Genomic DNA, 19,292 nt, shown 5'->3' on the forward strand with positions numbered 1-19,292 from the left:
AATTAAAACAGTCTATCCACATATGCGTTTCCCTTTGCTTAAAATATGCAGTGAAAGTTTCTTGTTTTAGCCGGGCACGGTGGCTCACGCCCGTAATCCCAGCACTTTGGGAGGCCAAGCTGGGCGGATCACCAGAGGTCAGGAGTTTGAGACCAACTTGACCAACATGGTGAAACCCCGTCTTCATTAGCCATACAAAAATTAGCTGGGCATGGTGGCGCGTGCCTATAGTCCCAGCTACCCGTGAGGCTGAGGAAGGAGAACCGCTTGAACCCAGGAGGTGGAGGTTGCAGTGAGCAGAGATTGCGCCACTGCACTCCAGCCTGGGTAACGAGAAAGTCCGTCTTAAAATAAAAAGAAAGAAAGAAAAAAAAAAAGAGGCCAGGCGTGGTGGCTCATGCCTGTCATCCCAGCACTTTGGGAGGCCGAGGTGGGCGGATCATGAGGTCAGGAGATCCAACATGATGAAACCCCATCTTTACTAAAAATACAAAAATTAGCCGGGCATGGTGGCAGGTGCCTGTAGTCCCAGCTACTTGGGAGGCTGAGGCAGGAGAACTGCTTGAACCCGGGAGGCGGAGGTTGCAGTGAGCTGAGATCGCGCCACTGCACTCCAGCATGGGCGACAGAGTGAGACTCCATCTCAAAAAAAGAAAAAAAGAAAAAATAAATAAGAAAAATCAAATTGTGCAGAAGGGCTTAATATGAAAGATAAATACTTTCTATCCCAGTCCTCTCTGCTCCTAGAGGCAGAGCTGTTTTTTTGGTGATCACCCCCACCTCTCTTAAGTATCAGCTGGAGCCCTATTCTCAGCAACAGACACACACCTTCACTGCTTGTTCTTCCAGCTAGGACAGTGTCTCTGAAGGACTTACTTCACAAGACAAGGCTATTAACATCCTACCCATCCTTCCAGCTTTCTTGCCCCCACGGCCACCCTCAAATATGATCTTCTGTACATTTTTTTTTTTTACCTTGTGTAAATTATTATTACAGAATAGAAAAAACTGTTACTAAACTCTTCCATGTTTTGTCTGAAACAGATTCTAAAAGTTGGAAACCAATCAACAGCTCTTAAATTAGAAAATGCGTGAATACTATTCATTACAGGGTCAAATAGGTTATTATTTGTTTCTGCAGTTTCTTCTTGCCTTTTTTATTTTTAACAGGGCTGAAACTCTCCAGAATTTTTTTGTGCTAAAGACAAAGTGTAGACGGGTTCTTGCAAACCAGCAAATCAAATCACCTAAAGTAGATCTTAACAGTTTAAGAACATTGTGGAGTGAAATCCAAATTACTCATTTAAGGAGCTACAATTTAAAAATCACTAACTGGGCTGGGTACGGTGGCTCACGCCTATAACCTTAGAACACTGGGAGGCCGAGGCGGGCAGACTGCCTGAGCTCAGGAGTTCGAAACCAACATGGGTAACATGGTGAAATCCCGTCGCTACTAAAATAGAAAAAACTAGCCAGGCATGGCGGCAGGTGCCTGTAGTCCCAGCTAGCTACTCAGGAGGCTGAGGTAGGAGAATCGCTTGAGGAGGCAGAGGTTGCAGTGAGCTGAGATCTCATCTCTGCACTCTAGCCTGCAGACAGAGTGAGACGTCGTCTCTAGCTGGGAGACAGAGTAAGACTCCATCTCAAAAAATAAATAAATAATAAAAATAAAAATCATTAACTGAAGTAAACTGTCAGGAACTGTTTCTCTGAAAGAGTAAATCCCAAATAATGTCATTATGATGTTTAGTAATTTTTATGATCTTAAATAGAGAGGCCCGGCGTGGTGGTTCAGGCCTGTAATCCCAGCACTTTGGGAGGCTAAGGTGGGCAGATTACCTGAGGTCAGGAGCTCGAGACAAGCCTGGCCAACATGGCGAAAACCCATCTCTACTAAAAATACAAAAATTAGCCAGGCAAAAATACAAAAATTAGTGGTGGGTGCCTGTAATCCCAGCTACTCAGGAGACTGAGGCAGGAGCATTGCTTGAACCGGGGAGGTGAGGCTGCAGTGAGCTGAGATTGCACCACTGCACTCCAGCCTGGGCAATGGAGTAAGACTCTGTCTCAAAAAAAAAAAAAAAAAAAGAAAGAAAGAAAAGAAAAAGAGGAACACTATAATTTGAAAAGAACTTAAGGATCTACCAGATGCTTGAGCCAAACACAAATGGTAACAGAATTATGTTTTAGTTTTCCTTCTCTATGGATTTAGAGGATCCTCACACATTCTTTCCTGGGTAATAACACCATCTCAGGGGTGGGCCTGATTCTGAATTCTCTTTAAAAAAAAAAAAAAAGGACCCACCTGAGAGACTAGCCTAAACTTCTGGAAATATGACCAGAGAACTTTCAGAAATGGATGTGCTCTAAAATATCTCTTTGGGATAAACCAACAGAACATAAATCATAAAGGTCTTCAAGTCTAGCTTCTGTACTACTAACTGAAGTCAACCTTCAGGAACTGTTTCTCTGAAAGGTAAGTCCCAAAATTACATTATTATAACAGTTGGTAATTTTTCTGAATGGTGGGGGGCAAAGATAATTTCAAGCAACAGAGTCTTGCAATACTGCCATCTCCTAGAGTGTGGAAGAAGCTTAGTCATACGTTAGGTTCCCTTTGTCGAGTATTTACATTGACTCTAAAAGTACACCTAGCGCCATCACTATTAGAGATTATCAATTTTATTAAAATATGTGATCTCCGAGGTCAGGAGATCGAGACCATCCTGGCTAACACAGTGAAACCCTGTCTCTACTAAAAATACAAAAAAATCAGTCAAGCATGAAGGCAGGCGCCTGTAGTCCCAGCTACTTGGGAGGCTGAGGCAGAATAGCGTGAACCCAGGAGGCGGAGCTTGCAGTGAGCCGAGATCGCACCACTGCACTCCAGCCTGGGTGACACAGCGAGACTCCGTCTCAAAAAAAAAAAAAAAAAAAAAAAAAGTGATCCCCCACCCCCATCTGGTTTATGCTGGTTTGGTAGTCTTGACTGTAGGGCTAAAGACTGTCCTTTGAAATGTAGCTATGTGGGGCTGGGCATGGTGGCTCATGCCTGTTACCCCAGCACTTTGGGAGGCCAAGTCAGGCAGATCACCTGAGGTCAGGAGTTTGAGACCAGGCTGGCCAACATAGCAAAACCCTGTCTCTACCAAAAATAAAAAAATTAGCTGGGCGTGGTGGTACACACCTATAGCCCCAACTACTCAGGATGTTGAGGCACGAGAATCACTTGAACACAGGAGGCAGAGTAAGTTATAGTAAGCTGAGATCATGCCACTGCACTCCAGCCTGGGCAACAGAGTGAGGCTCTGTTTCAAAAAATAAACAAACAGAATGAAATGTGGACATGTGATTAGAGCTTGATGTTTTCTTCTGTAAGTCCTCCCTATAATGAATGTATCATCTCACTTCCAGCTTCAATTTCCTACAGATGGAGGGAGAACTTAGAGCCATTCACTATGCATTCCCACTGTCGAAGCTTTCTAGATTTCTGTAATCCATTCCAATCATTTACAGTTGTCTTACACCTAATTCTATAGTAATTTTTAGAAGTTATCTTCCTGGCCGAGCGCGGTGGCTCACGCCTGTAATCCCAGCACTTTGGGAGGCCGAGACGGGTGGATCACGAGGTCTGGAGATCGAGACCATCCTGGCTAACACGGTGAAACCCCGTCTCTACTAAAAATACAAAAAATTAGCCAGGCATGGAGGCGGGCGCCTGTAGTCCCAGCTACTTGGGAGGCTGAGGCAGGAGAATGGCGTGAACCCGGGAGACGGAGCTTGCAGTGAGCTGAGATTGCACCACTGCACTCCAGCCTGGGCGACAGAGTGAGACTCCGTCTCAACAGAAAAAAAAAAAAAGTTATCTTCCTTTACTGAGTCTTTCTAAAGCATACATCTTAATTTTCCTAGAAACAATTCCCTTTTCACCCTTGCATTTCATTGGTTTCATATTAACCAAGTAATTACAACAACAGATATATCTGAAAGAAACAGGCTTGGAAACAAACACGACTGGCTCTTGTGGACATGTGCAACAGCAGACAGTGGTAGTGTGGCTACCCCACGGCACATGGGAACTATGGAGGCATGTTTTATAAGGAAGTGAAGAGTGCTGGTCAATTTCGCAAGTCAGTCAAGTGGAAGCCAGTTAAGAGCTTCCACCGTCATTATATTAGAAAAACTGTCAGGCAGAGCATTATTGACACACAAGGACCTTACATACCAACAAGAAAAAGCAAAATCCCTCCATTATGGAAAAAATGGGCAAAGCCATGAACCAGCAATTCACAAAAAATTTACATTATCATTAAAGGTCAGGCACAACGGCTCACACCTGTAATCCTAGCACCTTGGGAGGCCAAGACCGGCAATCACTTGAGCTCAGGAGTTTGAGACTACCCTGGCCAATATGGTGAAACCCCGTCTCTAATAAAAATACAAAAATTAGCCGGGCATGGAGGTGCATGCCTGTAATCCAAGCTGCTAAGGAGCTGAAGCAGGAGAATCACCTGAACCCGGGAGGCGGAGGTTGCAGTGAGCCACGGTCACGGCACTGCACTCCGCCTGGGCAACAGAGTGAGACACCATCCCAAAAAAAAAAAAAAATTACCATTAAACATGGAAAGTGTGTGAAACTTTTTTTTTTTTTTTTTTTTTTTTTTTTTTTTGAGACGGAGTCTCGCTCTGTCGCCCAGGCTGGAGTGCAGTGGCCTGATCTCAGCTCACTGCAAGCTCCGCCTCCCGGGTTCACGCCATTCTCCTGCCTCAGCCTCCCGAGTAGCTGGGACTACAGGCGCCCGCCACCTCGCCCGGCTAGTTTTTTTTTTTGTAGTTTTAGTAGAGACGGGGTTTCACTGTATTCACCAGGATGGTCTCGATCTCCTGACCTCGTGATCCACCCGTCTCGGCCTCCCAAAGTGCTGGGATTACAGGCTTGAGCCACCGCGCCCGGCCTGAACTCTTGATAATAATCAAGGAAATGCAAATTCCTTGCCAAATCTGCAGACACATCTTTTTGACGCTGACGGCCAGTACGGGTAAGATTTCATAGAAACGGGCACTCTCATACAATGCTAGTAGTAGGTGTATAAATGGAGGGCAACTGGAATATGAACCAGAAGTCTATGAAGAATTTAATATCTGATTTTTTTTCTTACCTCTAGGAATTTATCCTAAGTGATCAACACAATGATTTCTATACACTAATTTTAAATAACAGCACAGAAAAGGGCAAGTACAAAATATCTATCAACACAGAATAAGTTTGTTTATGCTGTATCCATAAAATAGGATATATTTTAATAGCCACTCAAAATATTTTTGGAAAAAATATTCAAGTTTGAGTATTCACAATAATATATTAAGTGTTTATATTACAGTTCAGTATATAGGCAAGGTCCCAATTATGAAAAAATTGAAAGAAGACTAGGAGGAATTTCAAACTGTGAACAGTAGTTAACTCAGGGTGGTGGGATTTTAAGTGCTTTAAATTTTCTTTTTTCTTTTTTTTTTCTTGAGATGGAGTCTCGGTCTTGTCACTCAGGCTAGAGTGCAATGGCGCGATCTCTGCTCACTGCAACCTCCGCCTTCCGGGTTCAAGCAATTCTCCTGCCTCAGCCTCCTGATTAGCTGGGATTACAGGTGCCCGCCACCACACTTGGCTACTTTTTTTGTATTTTTAGTAGAGATGGGGTTTCACCATGTTGGCCAGGCCGGTCTTGAACTTCTGACCTCAAGTGATAAGCCCGCCTCAGCCTCCCAAAGTGCTGGGATTATAGGCGTGAGCCACCGCGCCTAGCCTTAAATTTTCTTTATACTTTTCTATATTATGGTATATTTCTCACAATAAATGTGGATTGTTTTTATTACCAGAAAACAATGATATAGAAAAACTTTAATAGAAGCCAACTAAAGTTTGTTTTTTTGTGTTTGTTTTTTTTTTGAGTTGGAGTCTCACTCCATCGCCAAGGCTGGAGTGCAGTGGTGCGATCTCAGCTTACTGTAACCTCCGGCTCCCAGGTTCACACGATACTCCTGCCTCAGGCTCCTGAGTAGCTGGGATTACAGACGTGAGTCACTGCGCCTGGCTAATTTTTTGTTTTTGTTTTTGTTTTGCATTTTTAGTAGAGACAGGGTTTTGCCATGTTGGTCAGGCTGGTCTTAAACTCCTGGCCTCAAGTGATGTACCCACCTCAGCCTCCCAAAGCGCTGGGATTACCGGCGTGAGCCACCGTGTCTGGCCCTAAACTTATATAATTGATAATTTAACATGAAAAAGCATGCTGGGGAGGGAGGCCTCCCTCAGGCTGTCCTGAAAAGGCACTTGTGTGCCTCCCTCTGGTGCGTCAACCTCATGGCCATGAGCATACAACTTTGGCAGACCAGGCCCACACAGGAAATTAAACCAAAGTCATGAATACAGAAATGCTTTTCTTCTCAAATGCCATTTGACCTCTTCTATCAAACATTCTGACACATCTGGATTTGATCAAAGTTACATAATCGGGGAAGTGGCCTGGAAAACACCTGGAATAAGCAGAATGCAGCTCCCCACCCAGAGGTGGCCATCCACTTGAAGTGTGGGTTAAAGTGGGAAGGTCCCAAACATGTCGACAGATGCTGGGAATGTTATGCAAGAGGATGAGGCCTTTGTTAGGAAGGAAAGGGCCTCCCACTGCTTTTTGATTCAACAGGACGTCAGGCGATCCAAGGCAGTCTCTCAACTTTCCTCTCCAGTTCTTGCTCTATTCCATAAATTAATGGCCAAAGCCCAAAGGGAAGTATTGCTCATGCATGCCTCTGGACCGAGACACTGAAGCGTAGCCACAGTCCAACACCAAAATCTTCCAGTCAATTCCCAATCCAGGCTGATGTCAAAATTGACTCACAATGTATAAATGCCAAGTTACTTGCTTCATTTCATAGTGAACTATGCTCGTCAACCTTAAAAATGATCACAGCTTACAAGGCCAAAGTTGCAGAAAGTACTTAAATCTTTCTTGCTTAAGACATGAACTTTCCACCGGTCCCTCTGTTAGGAAATGAGATCCCCTAAAGAAGCCCGAAGGCTTCATTCAAAAAAAAGATGCCCCAAATAGTTCCCTTCTTCTGTTCTTCCAGAAGATCTTTTGGCTATTGTCTTGGGAAATAAATTTTAGCATCTGCTATTATTCTTACTTTTTTTAGTGAACATTTTCTGCAGCCTCCTTTCTGAGTCATACTTTAAATAGGTTTAAGATCTGGATCTTCAAAAGTGCCTCTCACTCCACTTAAAACCGTATTGTTATTTTGTCATAATGTTAACAAAAAGGTTTCCACTCACCAACTAAACTCAGAAAAAGTCACTAATTAGCTAGCCGAGCACCAAGAACAGTGACATCTAAAAAATGCCTCAAACCTCTAAAAAGCTCTGGCTCTGGCTATGAGAGTATAAAATTATTTGGAAATTTTGTAAGAACCAGGCCACTGAATTCACTGGAACTGTGCATGATTAACTTGTTTAGACAGTATTCTAAGAAAATGGTTTGGGTCTTTAAAGTAGAATTAAACGATCGTCTTATATAAAAATAATCCTTTCTCAAAGCTATGAGTCACTGATAAAAAATGTTGACAGAAGATTCTCGGACATGGCCTATCTGGCCTAGACTCCAGGGGCTGCTGGTGCTACGCCGGACACTGGCCAACAGTCAGGGAAGGGAAATGCCCATGAACCCCAGCACCGGCTACTTCACAGCCCAAGGGGGGACTTGACCTCCAGGAAAAACATCCCCAGGAAGCTTCCCACCTTCCTGCTGGCACTTGTGCCCAACCTCATAGTTCCTACTAGAGTGCAAGGCAGCCAGCTATGGAGCATTCATTACTGTTCACACTGTGGGCTCTCCGGAAGGTTCTTGGAGACAGTTCAGTGTTGGGGGGACAGGAGATGGAGCATGTCAGACGTGACAAACGTTCCCTTTAATTTTGCTCACATTCAATTATTTAAACTTGTGCTGCTTTATTCATATTTCCTTTGTGGGTCCTTCACTATTATCCTCCAGTTCAAGGAATCTCTGTAATTTAAAAATCTATAAAACAGATCCTTCTAAAAAGAGGCTTCGTGTTTTATTTCATACTCTGTTCCAACGGATGAGATCATGCTCAGACTATTCTCAAGTTATTTTATAACAGTCTCACACAACTTTTCAAAATATGAGCTTAGAGGAAAAGTATTATTTCCCACATTTTGAGCTTGATGAAAGTCATTTTATCTATTTCTACATGGTCCTTTATTTTGTAAATTTACACCTTCACCCAGAGAAGTTAAAATTATTAAAAACACACACACACACACACACACACACACACACACAGACATACGTTTAACTGAACACAGCCTTTGTGTTATCTTCAGACCCCAAAACACTGTGTCAGCTGCTAGGGTGCAGGGAGAGGCAGGGCAGTGGCAGAAAGATGTAAAGAACCAGCAGTAGCGCCTGCTCCTCGTGGGAGAAACACAGCTCCTGAAAACTTACAGACTCAACAGCAAAAGTCTAATGGAAGGCCAGCGCTGTCCTGTGGATGAATTTTTTTTTTTTTTTAAATGGAGTTTCGCTCTTGTTGCCCAGGCTGGAATGCAATGGTGCGATCTCGGCTCACTGCAACCTCCCCCTTCCAGGTTCAAGCGATTCTCCTGCCTCAGCCTCCTGCGTAGCTGGGATTACAGCCGTCCACTATCACGCTGGGCTAATTTTTAGTATTTTTTTAAGTAGAGATGGGGTTTCACCATGTTGGCCAGGCTGGTCTCGAATCTGAGTCACCTTGGCCTCCCAAAGTGCTGGGATTATAGATGTGAGCCACGTGCCCAGCCCTGTGGATGAGTCTCTAAGTCCAAGAGCACAGACAGTGGGAGCCAGGAGTTGAGGGGGTGAGCTCACTGGGATGAGGAAGGGGACCCTGAACAAGACAGTGCCTCACAAGGGAAGGAGGATTCACCAGGGACCCATGGCCAGCCTGCCACACCAAGGCCACTAAGGTGGGGCTCCTTACTGTGTTGTGCTATGGACCCCTCTGGCAGCAGGCGATGCCTAGGGACTTCTCACAACGAATTTTTAAATGCACAAAATAAAATACGGAGAATTGCAAAGGAAAACAGTCTTCAAAAGACTTTTTGAAACAGTCCTCAAAATACTTTTAAAAACTTGTAATGATAATAAGCTCTTATTAATGTATTAAATAGTTGTGTCTTTGTTCGCACATTAAATAACAAGATCCAGTAGCAATTGTGTCATTTCAAAGTAGTGGTGCGAATAATAACCACAACTGTTACCTGATACGAAATACTGGTTTCTGGCCAGGTGTGGTGGCTCACTCCTATAATCCCAGCACTTTGGGAGGCTGAGACGGGCAGATCACCTGAGGTCAGGAGTTCAAGACCAGTCTGGCCAACATGGTGAAACCCTGTCTCTACTAAAGATATAAAAATTAGCTGGGCATGGTGGCAGGCGCCTGTAATCCTAGCTACTCAGGAGGTCGAGGCAGGAGAATCACTTCAACCTGGGAGGCAGAGGCTGAAGTGAGCTAAGATCATGCCACTGCACTCCAGTCTGAGTGGCAAGAGTGAAACTCGGTCCCCCGACCAAAAAAAAAGAAAAGAAAAGAAAAAAAGAAATACCTGGTTTCTACCAGAGACAGTCACAAGCACTGTAATATTACCGTGGTTTGTTACCTGTGTTCTTAAAAAACTGAAATGCTAAATTTTAGTAAGAGGTTAGTGAAATAAAGTTTTAATTTTTCCCATCAGAGGACATGGAGCCCTTGAATTCTATCCCAGACTCCCAGGGTCTTCCAGGTTAACAACTCTTGCACTAAGGAATTGGCTCAATAAAACCTCAGCATTCTCACAGGAAGAGCCTAAAAAGGAGACTGGGATAAATCAGTGAGAAGTCCAAATTATGCAATTTTCTTTTAAAATAAATGCAGTTTTATTACTTTCCACTTATAGCCATTATAGGCAGTATATTAAATGAGTTTCTAGAGAAACCTCCTTTAAAAATAAAGTTATTTAAATTAGTCCAAGGTTTAAATATTTCCCCTGGAATCTTTTACATGACAATGTCTTAGCCAATTTTTAAAAAACAAAATTCTCCATCCTAACTCCTAGCCCTATCAACACTCCAAATCTTAACTTTTCTTTTTTTTTTTTTTTTTTTTTAAAGACAGAGTCTGGCTCTGTGGCTGGAGTGTGGTGACGCAATCTTGGCTCACTGCAACCTCCACCTCCCGGGTACAAGCGAATCTCCTGCCTCAGCCTCCTGAGTAGCTGGGACTGCAGGTGCGCACCACCATGCCCAGCTAATTTTTGTATTTTTAGTAGAGACGGGGTTTCACCATGTTGGCCAGGCTGGTCTTGAACTCCTGACCTCAAGCGATCTGCCTGCCTCAGCCTCAAATACTAACCTTTCTGAAGATACACAGTCCCTGTCCCTCTCCCTCAACCAGAAAGGGGAAAAAAAAAAAAAAAGTGTCACCTTCTAAGAATCTATGGTGAAAAAGTCTCCAATTACTGGAAATGGAATATGAAGCCACTCATAGATAGAGATGCTACTATCTTCAAGGCCATTCTGAACACCTGCCATTCAAGCCCATGTCAGGATCGAGGCTGGAAGTCATCCTCTGTCAGTTCCCACCCTGCATCTTGGCACTTTTCCTCCTCAATCTCTCATTGCTTCTGTCCTTTCCATGTTCCACCACACCCTTGGCTGGGTCCCCCTTTGGCCATTCCACCTCCACTCCCTACTATCAGGGCCATCTTTCTCAAATGCAGACCTGACTAGGTCACTCTCTTGCTTCAAATCCCCTAGAGATGGCTGCCAGCTGAGAGGCAGAAGAGAGCGTGGGCTTGGGAGGTGGCCCTGTCTGCCAATGGTCAGCTACCACTTACTGGCAGTATCATCGGGGGCAATGCTGGGATCATGATGTGCTTTGTAGGGTAGCTGGCAGCTTGTAGCTAACATGGGACATGTTTTTGAGGGCCTAGGCATGCACAGGCCCTCAAAAAATGGCTGGGGTTGTTATTCCTTCCACCACTATAGTAAAAGTCTGAGCTCCTGAAGTAGGCATGCCAGGCCCTTCAGGGTTGAGTCTGGGAGCATCTGGCCCTCTACCCCTGCTTTCCACTCCAACCTCCTCAAACTCCTTTCAGATCCCCCAGGCCTCCTGTTGCTTGCCTCTCCTGACTGCACTGTGACAAGTACCATTTACTCTCCCGAGAGTTCCCTCCCCAGCCACTTCTGCTCTTCCTGGCCTCCCTATCTCCCAGAAACCTTCTCTAACTGGTCCTTCCTCCTCCCATCACCTCACCCACAACAGGTTGCTTCTCCTTTAACCCATTGGGGTACCTGGTATCTGTCTCTATCACCACCCTGCATCTATCACCCAGTAAGCAATCTGTTCACATGTCCCCTGCAGTACAATAAGCATGGGCTCTGGTGGACAGGCCTTGTTCAAATCTCAGCACCAGCATGTCTTGAAGATGTTTGTTTCTGAGCCTCAGTTTCTCAACCGCACAACAGGGCAACAATGGCATGGCATCAACCTAGTTGGGTTGTCAGGAGGGCTCAATGAATCCCGCATGCAGAGAATTTCTGCATGGATGCCAACTGTGGCACCTGACACTGGGATGCTCACTGCAGAACAACTGTGCCTTCTCTTATCTTATACCATGCCTTCTCTTCTGCTGCCACAATGTAAACTCCTGTGGGGTAGAGACCAAGCCGTCGTATCTCAGAGCCTTCTGTGCCTGCTCAGTGCAACGCAACGACACAGCACTGCTGGGTGAACTCAGATGTAGAACACCCTGCATATGTTTGTCTTTAGCAACAAGGTACTGAATAATGCAGTTTAATAATCTGTTAACCTGTAATAAGAATAGCAATAATGACAGATAGTAAAGTTGAAAAACAAATGCAATCTGACCAGGAAAACCTATATAAAAGCCTAGGGAATGCAATGATTTGTTTTGAATGAAATATAAACCATGGCCAAAATCCTAAAGGTATAATGTAAAAACACAGTTCTCTGTGCTTTCAAAAGAAATAGGATTTGCTCCAGATTCCTAACAGACACCACAGTGAGGTCTCCGGACACCTTCCCAAAAGGTTCCGGGAATTCCTGCACTGGCCACAGATCCAAAGTGTCCAGAGTCAGCCTGCTAATACCCACAAAGGCATTTTTATTGTCACAGGCCATTTGCAACAGACTGAAAGGCCTCCCCTTCTGCTGCCAACCATGGATGGTTTGAAAGCGTTCATTTCACATTTCCTTTTCTTTTAATATGTCTTCATGGACTCCTGCGTCAGCTGACACCAGAGTCACTGGGCTACCCAATTTCCCCAGAAAGCCTTGTTAGCCATCAGTGTTTTTATTGCTGATCTGGGTAAATGAACATGACCCTCCCCACCTCATGGTATTTTGGCTTCAAAAAGCAATGCCTAATTCTATTCATGGCCTGTCTTTAAACACAATTTTAAGGTATTCAATGTACAACACTACTAGCTACATTTGAGGGCTTCTAAGACAGATAAAGACTAGGTTTCTATAGAGAATTTAAGAGTAATGAGGTTAAAGTTTATACAACTTCACGTGAAAGAATAATAGCTAATACTGGCTGATTCCGTACCGAGCGCCAGCACTTCATCTGCACTGAATCCCTATAACCTTATTAGGTAGACTCTATTATGAAGGCATTTGAGGGCAGGAATGGAAACAGAGACGTGAAGTTACTGATGGCCTCTTCCTTCAGCTACTCATCCATACATCAGCTGCCTGCCCATCATCTAACTGTCTCCTATGCTTCACTTGCTCTCATTCTCTCTCCGTACCCACCCACCCCAGCCCCACTGGCCATCCTCTTCCTCTTTGTCCCCCTTCTGTCAGTCTTCCTTCCCTCCCAGCTTGTTTTTTTTTCCCTTTCCTGTCTCAACCTTTTTGTCTCTCAGTCTCTGTCTCTATAGATCTCCCCCTTCTGTCTGTCTCCCCTTCCTCCCTCTCTCTTCTTCCCACCTGTTTCTCTCTGTCTTCCCTATCGCCAGTACTCAACACACGCAATATAACAAAAATATTTATGGTGTAACATGGTAAAGAAAGTAGGATTTGAAAACCAACTTCTTTTTTTTTCTTTTTTTGAGATGGAGTTTTCGCTGTTGTTGCCCAGGCTGGAGTGCAATGGCGAGATCTCGGCTCACTGCAACCTCCGCCTCCAGGGTTCGAGTGATTCTCCTGCCTTAGCCTCCTGAGTAGCTGGAATTACAGGCACCTGCCACCATGCCGAGCTACTTTCTTGTATTTTTAGTAGAGACAGGGTTTCAGCATGTTGGCCAGGCCGGTCTCGAATTCCTGACCTCAAGTGATCCACCCGCCTCGGCCTCCCAAAGTGCTGGGATTACAGGCGTGAGCCACCGTGCCTGGCCTGAAAACCAATTTCTAGAGCAAGCTTGTTCAACCCATGGCCCGCAGGCTGCATGTGGCCCAGGACGGCTTTGAATGTAGCCTAATACAAATTTGCAAACTTTATTTATTTATTTTTTTTGAGACGGAGTCTCGCTCTGTCGCCCAGGCTGGAGTGCAGTGGCGCGATCTCGGCTCACTGCAAGCTCCGCCTCCCGGGTTCACGCCATTCTCCTGCCTCAGCCTCCCGAGTAGCTGGGACTACAGGCGCCCACAACCGCGCCCGGCTAATTTTTTGTATTTTTAGTAGAGACGGGGTTTCACCGTGGTCTCGATCTCCTGACCTTGTGATCCGCCCGCCTCGGCCTCCCAAAGTGCTGGGATTACAGGCGTGAGCCACCGTGCCCGGCAAATTTGCAAACTTTCTTAAAAACATTATGAGATTTTTGGCCAGGTGCGGTGGCTCACACCTGTAATCCCAGCACTTTGGGAGGCCGAGGCAGGAGAATGGCATGAACCCAGGAGGCGGAGCTTGCAGTGAGCTGAGATGGTGCCCCTGCACTCCAGCCTGGGCGACAAAGTGAGACTCCGTCTCAAAAATAAAAAAAAATTAAAAAAAGAGATTTTTGTGGAATTTGTTTTGTTTAGCTCATCAGCTATCGTTAGTGTTAGTGTATTTCATGTGTGGCCCAAGACAATTCTTCTTCCAATGTGGCCCAGGGAAGTCAAGATTGGACACCCCTGTTCCAGAGTAACCACTCTACTCATCTGAGGACAAAGTTACACTATCAAAACTAAGTAATTATAATTAGCAAGCTATTCCTAATAGCTTTGAAACTGTAACTTCACTATGTAAGAAAACAAGACTGACCACAAGCTGGTAATTGTTGTTTGTTGTTGTTTTGTGTTTTTTTTTTTTTTTTTTTTTTATGAGAAGGAGTTTCGGGCCGGGCGCGGTGGCTCAAGCCTGTAATCCCAGCACTTTGGGAGGCCGAGACGGGCGAATCACGAGGTCAGGAGATCGAGACCATCCTGGCTAACACGGTGAAACCCTGTCTCTACTAAAAAAATACAAAAAACTAGCCGGGCGTGGTGGCGGGCGCCTGTAGTCCCAGCTACTCGGGAGGCTGAGGAAGGAGAATGGCGTAAACCCAGGAGGCGGAGCTTGCAGTGAGCTGAGATCCAGCCACTGCACTCCAGCCTGGGTGACAGAGCGAGACTCCGTCTCACAAAAAAAAAAAAAAAAAAAAAAAAAAGAAGGAGTTTAACTCCTGTTGCCCAGGCTGGAGTGCAGTGGCGCAATCTTGGCTCACCGCAACCTCCGCCTCTCGGGTTCAAGCTATTCTCCTGCCTCAGCCTCCCCAGCAGCTGGATTACAGGCATGCGTCACCACGCCCAGCTAATTTTGTATTTTCAGTAGAGACGGGGTTTCTCCATGTTGGTCAGGCTGGTCTCAAACTCCTGACCTCAGGTGATCTGCCCACCTTGGCCTTCCAAAGTGCTGGGATTACAGGCTTGAGCCACTGCGCCCGGCCAGGCTGATAATTGTTAAAGCCATATAGTAAGTACATGGGAGTTCATTATGCTGTCTACTTTTGAGAGAGTTTTAGGCTGAGTGAGGTGGTTCATGCCTGTAATTCCAGCACTTTGGGAGGCTGAGGTGGGAGGACTGCTTGAGCCCAGGAGTTCGAGACCAGACTGGGCAACATAGTGAGACCCATCCCTATTTCTTTAAATTAAAAAAAAAAAAAGAAATAGTTAAAGTGACACTAAAGAAGAACAAACCTATGAACTTATTTTATAAATTGTTCTTCTGTGTGTTTAATTAAGATCCACCATTATGGAGGAAAAGTCAAGGTCTTCCAATGTCCCATTTGATCTTTAGTTCTTACATATTTAAAGAAGCTATCCATTTATTTTTTTTTTCTGCTTTTATTTCAGATCAGTGATTATATTGGCATGATTACAATGACTTGATTTTACAAGGTGATAAGTAACACCAGATTTTCAGTTTTCACGTTTGAGGCTGTGGAAATATTGTCTCTGGACAGGAGAAATAAAATGCCAACCACGAGCCAATGGGAATTTCTCTTCCACATTTAAAATATTCACTATGGGAATAACAGAGGGTTACAGGAAGAGAAGAAATTTTTCAGCCAAAAATCAAGGACAGGAAGTATTAATTATATGCATCAAAACAAACTTAGAAACAAACCGTTTCATTAACAAGAAAAACTATGGGTGGAATCAGCTCAATTCTACCATCACTTCAACTATTAGAGAAACTGGTAAAGCCACCATTTTAGGCTGCTAAATATTTGCTCAAAATAACAACTTACTTTTCTGCTAGGCTCTTGTTCTGTGCCAGGCTCTCTGCTAAACAATTTACATGAAGTCTCTCAACAACTCAGTGAGGTAGGGATCACTACAGGACTTATTTTAGAAATGGGAACACCAAGGTACAGTGAACCTCAGTGAATGCGCAAGACCAGCCAAGAGCACAGATGGCATCTGGGTCCAGGCTGGCTGGCTCAGGAACTGCCTGCCCGTGCAGAAGAATGGGACCCTAAGAACACTGTGGGAGCCATAAACCTGCCTGGACTAAAGCGCATCTCAGAGGAATCTCGTATCAACATTAATACAAACATACATTTAACTCTTATGGGTTTCAGAGCTTTCCTTCAATCACCTTATAGACCCTCAAAACAATCCTCTAAGGTGGCTGAACAGAGGATGGTCTCTCTGTTTTAGAGGTAAAAACATGGAAACTCAGAGAGGTCAGAGGAAAACTGGCATCTCCTGCCTCCAAATTGAAAAGTACTGCCACCTAAACTGGGGCCTTTCCTCTTCTCTAGAAACCTCAGAGCGCTGGTGTGAACATGAAGTGAGGCTGTACATGAGTTGCTCAGGCCGGGGCCTGTGACATCATAAATGGTCAGCAATGTTAATAGCACCCAAAATGAAATGGATGGACTGGCCTTTTATTAGGTAACAGAAAGAGTCTCACTTCCTTTGTTACTGAACAAGGGAAGTATCTGATGACCTCAGGAGAGAGCAGAAAGCAAGCATAATCTTCTCCAAAGCTCAAGTTCTAAAAGCGAATCTGTAGGGCTGGCACCACATGAAGCATCCGCTGGAAAGTTAGCTGCTGAAAAGAAGCATTTAAAAGTGGGCCCTTAAAATAACTTTCAAAAGTTCAGGCTGAGGGCAGTGGCTCATGCCTGTAGGGATGCACTTTGGGGAGGCCAAGGTGGGAGGATCACTTGAGGCCAGTAGTTCAACACTGGCCTGGCCTGGGCAAACTAGTGAAAATAGTGAGACTCTGTCTCTACAAAAAAAAAAAAAAGAAAAATTTAAATTAGCCAGGTAGCATGCAGCCCCAGCTACTTGGGGAGCTGAGGTAGGAGGGCTGCTCGAGCCCAGGAGCTCAAGGCTGCAGTGAGCTGTGACTGTGCCACTGTAGTCCAGCCTGGGTGACAGAGCAAGATCCTATTTCCAAAAACAACAACAACAACAACAACAACAACGAAAAGTTCAAGAAGAGTGCAGTTCACAGACAATAGTGTTTGATTCTACAGTACACAACTGTCACATACATGTACAATATTCATGCACAATGTATGTAAATACAAACACATGAACAAATGAAAATAAAATGAAAAGAAAACCCTGAATTCAAAAGGCTAGTGTTCATGTTTTATTTGATGTCTCCAGGGGAAAGAAATAATCAGATAATTCAGTGTTCAAAGTAGACCGAAGATTGCAAAGCTAAATGTGCTCCTGGTAAATAGATACTGCTCTAAACACGCATCTTCACAAAAAGCTGGAGAGCAAAATTCACATGTTATAAATGCTTATATGTGTACACAGTATTTCTAGAAGGGCACACATAAAACTCCAGGGTGGGCCGGGCGCGGTGGCTCAAGCCTGTAATCCCAGCACTTTGGGAGGCCGAGACGGGTGGATCACGAGGTCAGGAGATCGAGACCATCCTGGTGAATACAGTGAAACCCCGTCTCTACTAAAACTACAAAAAACTAGCTGGGCGAGGTGGCAGGCGCCTGTAGTCCCAGCTACTCGGGAGGCTGAGGCAGGAGAATGGCGTGAACCCGGGAGGCGGAGCTTGCAGTGAGCTGAGATCAGGCCACTGCACTCCAGCCTGGGCGACAGAGCGAGACTCCGTCTCAAAAAAAAAAAAAAAAAAACAAACTCCAGGGTGATTACCTCTAGGAGGGGAAACTGAATAGGAGAGGGAATTACTTATCACTAAATACCCTTTTAGGATTTCTTACATACAGGTATTTTTATATACATTTAAAAAAATTTAATCCTACTGCTAAAGCTAATCATTTTGCCAGGATCAGGTTTCTAGAAGAGAGAGACTACCCTTATATTTCAGGGATTAATTGGAGGAGTTTCTGGAGATACTATTTTAAAAACCACAGTGAATTCCAAAAAAGACAAATTGTCACAATCAGTAGAGCATCCAGTGGCTAAAAGTGGGCTCTCCCGAGCCAGACAGCATGAGTTCAAATCCCAGTACCCCCACTCACTGACTCTGTGACCCTAGACAAGTTACTTAATCTTCTGATGACTCAGTTTCCTCATCTATAAAATGGAAATAATCATAGTGCTATCATGAAAGGTAAGTATATTAGATCACATAGAGTAATGAAACAGTATTTGGCACACAGTAAGCATTTAATAATTGTTAGCCATCTTTATGTTTACCAATGTTGCTTTGACAGCTAGGCTGATTAGCAGGTAGCACGCACCATCAAACTACATTTATGGTGGAAGCTTCTTTGATAGAACGATGAAAAACTTGATCTCATTCAATTCTCTCCCTGACATGGGATGCCTGGGACCCTGAGTGGGCGTCAATAAACACTGACTGACTGACACTGATTGGCTGATTTAGGCTGTCAGTGAAAGTGGAAAGCCTGGATTACTTATCCAGATGTTAGGAACTATTCTGCCCAAAAGACAAATAGCACTTTCAGTCTTTAAGAGACAATCACTGAGGCTTGTTAAATTCTACCAACTACAAAATAATTCCATTTACTTTCTCTAATTAAATATAACAACGAAAAGAAGAAAACTCAGTAAGAAAGAATTCCCAGAGTGACACCTTCCTAGATGAAGGCTTAACTCAAGGCAGTCTGCTGTACTAGAACTTTTTTTTTTTTTTTTTGAGACCTGAGAGTCAACATTATAATTCATTTCAAGACATGTTGGAATAAGATGTTTTAGATTTTTCCCCAAAACAATAATTAAACCAGCCAGGTCCATACTAAATCTCCAGTTTACTCCCAGGAAAACAAAACAATGCCGTGGCAAAGCCGTGACCTAAACTTTGCTCCAGCTTTGCAGTTACAAAAGTCCATTCATCCCCGCCTTAGGCACCCATCTGCAAAGTGGAGATGATGATGCCTAACACTTAACTCGTTACAGATGTAAATGAGAATGTGCTCAGAATTTTGAGCAACTTGGAAAAAATAAGCGATGTATTAACTGAAGATGATTTGGACTGCTCAGACGTCAACTTTTTTTTTTTTGAGACGGAGTCTCGCTCTGTCGCCCAGCCCAGGCTGGAGTGCAGTGGCGCGATCTCGGCTCACTGCAAGCTCCGCCTCCCGGGTTCACGCCATTCTCCTGCCTCAGCCTCCCGAGTAGCTGGGACTACAGGCGCCCACAACCGCGCCCGGCTAATTTTTTGTATTTTTAGTAGAGACGGGGTTTCACCGTGGTCTCGATCTTCTGACCTTGTGATCCGCCCGCCTCGGCCTCCCAAAGTGCTGGGATTACAGGCGTGAGCCACCGCGCCCGGCCCAGACGTCAACTTTTAGGGACAAATAAACCATCTC

The 19,292-nt window shown here is 44.5% G+C and overlaps 2 protein-coding genes across 3 annotated transcripts in view; both read right to left on the minus strand.

The window, feature by feature from the left end:
* Nucleotides 1-19,292, minus strand: part of AIF1L (allograft inflammatory factor 1 like) — an 803,784-nt gene that overhangs the window by 286,274 nt on the left and 498,218 nt on the right. The gene's annotated exons all lie outside the window — the stretch shown is intronic.
* The window catches only part of ABL1 (ABL proto-oncogene 1, non-receptor tyrosine kinase), a 185,201-nt gene that overhangs the window by 34,655 nt on the left and 131,254 nt on the right, over nucleotides 1-19,292 (minus strand). The gene's annotated exons all lie outside the window — the stretch shown is intronic.

The sequence above is a fragment of the Macaca thibetana genome, chromosome 15 (assembly GCF_024542745.1).
Source record: "Macaca thibetana thibetana isolate TM-01 chromosome 15, ASM2454274v1, whole genome shotgun sequence".
In the NCBI taxonomy this organism is placed as follows: domain Eukaryota; kingdom Metazoa; phylum Chordata; class Mammalia; order Primates; family Cercopithecidae; genus Macaca; species Macaca thibetana.